Genomic DNA, 5195 nt, shown 5'->3' with positions numbered 1-5195 from the left:
CTTCCTTTCTTATTGTTCTTTCATTGGCTGTAAGAGCATTCCAATCAGCTAGCTCTTCATATCCTAATTCAACAATCTCCCACAAATCTTTTCCAATCAAAAGGGTTAGCATCTTAATGCACCAATAATCATAATCGTTGCCATCAAATTCTGGAACTAGAATCTGGTTAGAATCCGACATGATTAACTTTGGCGAAATTCCAACAATAAAGCTTTAACCCAAAAAAAAATTACATGCTCTGATACCACATGTAGAATATGAAATGACTTATGTCCAGCCAAATGAGAAAACAGTGCTATGAAGAAAAAAAACATATAAAAGATAGAACAATTAAAAAACACAATGACTGTGTGAGCCAAGAAATGCTGCAAATATCATATATTAAATTCAACTTTACTATTACTAAAATATTTGTCAATCAACTTTGCAATCAATCTACTGGCATTATAGCGAATTTCCAGCAACTTCCAGCACTGACCATCCTAACAATCTGCTGCTTTAATTTTACAGACAACACAAAATCTACTGCCTACTTTGTCAACAATTTACATAACTAATTAAGCATTATTCCCAACAGTTGTCCAATCAAGAAACGAGGGAGGTGAAAAAAAATTAGCGCCCTTATTAGTTTTCGAAAACCATCAAAAATAAATTGTTTCCCTATTGAAGGATATATGCATGCGATCAGTATCGACTAACAAACCAAATGTCTTATTAGCAATAAACAATGTGTGATAAATATAAAATGTAAAAACGATATGTAGTAGTTAGTACTTATGGCTTAGTTTAAATATAGCTAAAGTAGAGTTTAGATTGTTGACAATCTATAGTCTAAAAATATATTTCACATGGAAATTGTACGCTGAATGGGGAGGAAAACTTTCCAATTTTTTTCCAATTTCCCATAAAGTTTTAAACTTGGGTTCAATATGTGATTATTGGAGTAGTTCTCATGAATATTTATGTTACTGAAAGTTTAACAGAGTCAAATAAATTTGTCTATATACATCTAATTTTATGTGTAAATAGATTTTATAGCAACTTAATTTTATAGAAACCATTATTGAAATAATAAAGCTAGAATTCGATTGAAGATATGGTCATGTGAGTAGTTACCATGAATATTAAGAAACATAATCAAATATTTTTTATATACATATATTTTATGTAATCCATTAGCAAATTATTAAGGTTTACAAGCAAAACTTTATATACACAATATTTTATAAATTTTGAAACAGCATTGAAATTTTATACAGTTATTTAAATTTTATAGAAACTTAATTTTATATAAACCATTATTCAAATAATAAAGCTAAAGATGAAGTAATAGGAATGAAATTGAAATTTATATAAACTTATATATGATTTTGATATAAAAATTAAAAATATTTAAATTTTGAAATAACATTTTAGAAATGTCCACTTGGGATAGTTCAATTGGCAATGTCAGTGGAAATGAAGTCTTACTAAAGGAAAATAATTAATCTTACTTAAAAATATGTAAACCCTTCATGCATTTGAATTTTTTTTTCATATTTCTCATTCAAACTAATATCAGAAAGTAATAGCCATGTACTTTCCCCTTTGTAAAGGATTAGCTTGTGCAAAATGAGTAAGGGAAAATGAAACTATGTAAGATTAGTAAGAGAAAATCCAACTCCAACTATAAATATGTAATGATTACATAATAAGAATGTAGACAATAAAAGTTAAAATGAATAATATTAAAAAATAACAAAATTTAATTTATAATGTTAAACTATAGACATGATGTAAATGTATTCAAATAAAAAAAAACTAAATGCATAATTAGAAAATGTAAGACAAAAATTAAGATTAAAACATTATATTATAATAAAAAAACACAATTTGTTAGCTTCATGAAATGAAATTTAAACTCTCATACACCTAAAATAACTATATCAAAAGTAAAATTCAACTGATCTTAGTTTGGATTCCACGACTAATTTAAGAAATGAGAGATTCCTGAAGAATAAATGAGTGAATCTGGAAGAAATTTATTGGCAGTCCCTGTGGAATGGAAATTCTCCCAGAAATTTTCTCAGAACATATATTGCAGAACATATATTGCAAAGCATTGGCACACCTCCCTATCTCCTCGACTCCTCAAACCTTGCATTAATGAACCCGTAAACATTAAAAACCAAACACAACTAATATTGTTACATCATTAATACAATTACAAGGATTGAAATAGCGGTCTTACCATTGTAAGGATGTTGAACCATGTTATATAATATTTATAAATGTCAGATGCTACAATTTTCAGCCTCGGTAGAGTAAGAATATTGAACCAAGTTATATAATATTTATAAATGTCAGATGCTACAATTTTAGCCTCGGTAGAGTTTTAGCCAGGCTGTGAACCCTAACGAAAGAAGCTAAGTTACATGAACTACGTGAGCACGTAACTGATACAACTCCTTAAAAAGATAATCAACAATTTCAACATCATCAAAAAATCTTTATGGCGACAATGAGATTGAATGATAGTAAAAATTGTAAAAGCCATTTGAGACCAAGGTTGAAAGGAGATAGAATTGACATGACTAAATATTTTCTTTTGGATTTTAGACTTGTCATACAAATGACCGTGGCCAAATAGAGTGATTGCACTTGGAAAGAACCGTGATCAAAGAAGCTAAGTTACATGAACTGTGTGAGCACCTAACTGATACCTGGGCTCAGCAATCGGCCCGAAACACGTGCAAACCAAAAACTAAGAGATACCAACAATAGAAATCAAAGACCCTGAAATAGCTGTGTACAGGCTGTATATGCAAGAGCATGCCCACATTTGCAACTTTATGAGCTTTTCCCAGGAAAAGAAGGCTCTCAACTAGTGGAAACAACAAAAATGGCACCTAGTAAAAGAAAGCATCCAGCTGCGGCGATCCAAACTGTAAATTTATTCGTGCAACAATACTCTAAATTTACCGGATTCATTGGTGCAATAATAATTGCAAGGAAATAAAAAATATAAAAGCCATTCAGGGCAGATAAATTCAAAACCAAATCAAAATAAATCAAAATATTAAAACCTGGGATCCAAACTGAGGCCATTTATTCAAAATAAATCAAAATATTAAAACCTGGGATCCAAACTGAGGCCATTTATTCTTGCAATAATACTCTAAATTTAGCGAATTCATTTATGCAATAATAATAGCAAGGAAATTAAAAATATAAAAGATATTCAGGGCACATAGATTAAAATAAATAAAATGTTAAAACCAGATAAGACATGTGAATTTTCTTTTAATAAAACAACATGTTCTACTTGCAAAAACAATTTTTAAGAAAAAAAAGTTCCAAATCAAATTACATTTTTGTCAGTCCTCACCTTCTAAATTACTATAGTAAAACATATACAAGCATGCCACACAGTTGGACCCATTCATTCGTGCAATAATCCTCTAAACTCATAGCATTCATTCGTGCAATAATACTCTAAACTCAGCGCATTCATTCGTGCAATAATACTCCAAACTCGCATTCATTCGTGCAATACAAGGAAATAAAAATGAAAAAGCCATCCAGTCCACATAGATTCAAAAAAATTCAAAAGGTTAAAACCAATGCACATAGATTCAAAAAAATTCAAAACGTTAAAATCATGCCATTGGAGCCCATTTCACTACACAATTGACCAAAAAAAATAAAAATTACAATATTTATCAGAAATTCCAGAAGCCCAAAACTATTGAAGAAGTTGTTCCGAGATCTTTATAAAATTATTAAAGTTTCAAAGCCGGTCCAGTATTAGAAGTTGATGAATCCAAACAAAAAAAGTCTACCACTAATAGTTTCTACACAAATTCTCGACTAGTTCTCGACTACAATAAAAGAAAACACCATGACACAGAAATATATATACTGTTTTTGCACCAATTCCGTAGAATCATTCAAAGGCCCACTGATTTTCACGCCTGACCTCCTCCTCCTCTTCAGGAGTAAAATCATTCTTTATGTTGAAAGTTTTACGTATTTCTTCTGGTGTTTTCCCTTTCATCATGTCCGCAACAGTCTGACATGTAAGATCTAGCAGATTTTTTATGTTTAGGTAATTAGCAGCCTGCAAAAACCCGAAAAGCTTAATAAGCGAAAATTTACGTAAAATATACTAATTTATCTATAGCCTGGACAGGCATATACATGTGCTAAGCATTACTAAAGAAAACGACGAAGATATTGCAGAACAATTACATGGAATGAGACTACGCAGAGATTTCTAGCATTGAAGGATCTCAGAAATTTAAAAAACAATTAGTTGATGGAACATTGATTTACTGGAGAAGCCATTGGTAACTGTCCTCAGAGGTTGGGGTAATTCAGGTAGATTAGACCCCTCAAAACAACAAATAAGAAAAGCCTTAGCTTGGTTCAAAGAATACCAAGCCATCAAATAAGGGTTTCTGACAGAATACCAGGATAAGGTCGAACAAAGTGGCCTGATCGACTTTAACGAATTCCTCATCCCAAGTCTTGATTTCCTCGTCCGAAATGGCCGATTTCTCATGTGCGGGGTTCTGAGCATCGACATGGTACTTGCAGTATTCGATGACCTTCGAGAGTATCCCACTAGAAACGTTTGGCAGCGGAATAGGATTAGCGGTACCAGTGTCCTCGATCATGTACTTGATGGTCTGAGATTCAAATGCCACAGCCTCAGTGACATCAAACAATTCGCCATCTAAGCTCTTCAAACTCCCCAACAAAAAAGTTGATCCGAATAAAAGATGATCTGAATAAAAAGAAAGGACTGAATTTCTGTACGTATAAGCGAAGAGAACTCGAGAAAGTATGAACGAACTTTTGCTCGATCAATATGAGATGAGCGATATGTTGTAAGGGCAATATGTCCATATATTTATATCCTGATTGATTACCCAAATAACCATGCCATGGGCTTTTCGCTGCTTTTTAAAATTATTTTTTCTTAACTCTAGTTAACATAACCCAAACCTAGAGCTTTTAGGGTTTTCTTATTTTATTGTTTTTTACCGGCTAATTGTTTTCGATTCATGCTCCACCTATTTTAGGGTATTAGTGGGCCAAATTTTCGCTGTTTTTTAAAATTATTTTTTCTTAACTCTAGTTAACATAACCCAAACCTAGAGCTTTTAGGGTTTTCTTATTTTATTGTTTTTTACCGGCTAATTGTTTTCGA

At 31.6% G+C, this 5195-nt stretch overlaps 1 pseudogene; it reads right to left on the bottom strand.

Moving 5' to 3' along the window:
• Window positions 1–3860: 3860 nt before the first annotated feature.
• On the bottom strand, window positions 3861–4931 carry LOC149171726 (SKP1-like protein 1A pseudogene; annotated as a pseudogene).
• Window positions 4932–5195: the final 264 nt, after the last annotated feature.

The sequence above is a fragment of the Pinus tabuliformis genome, chromosome 4_2, assembly GCF_031772625.1.
Source record: "Pinus tabuliformis cultivar Carrire ecotype Pingquan chromosome 4_2, CPIR1, whole genome shotgun sequence".
In the NCBI taxonomy this organism is placed as follows: domain Eukaryota; kingdom Viridiplantae; phylum Streptophyta; class Pinopsida; order Pinales; family Pinaceae; genus Pinus; species Pinus tabuliformis.
Note: the sequence above shows the minus strand (reverse complement) of the source record. Positions and strands in the feature narration are given on the sequence as shown.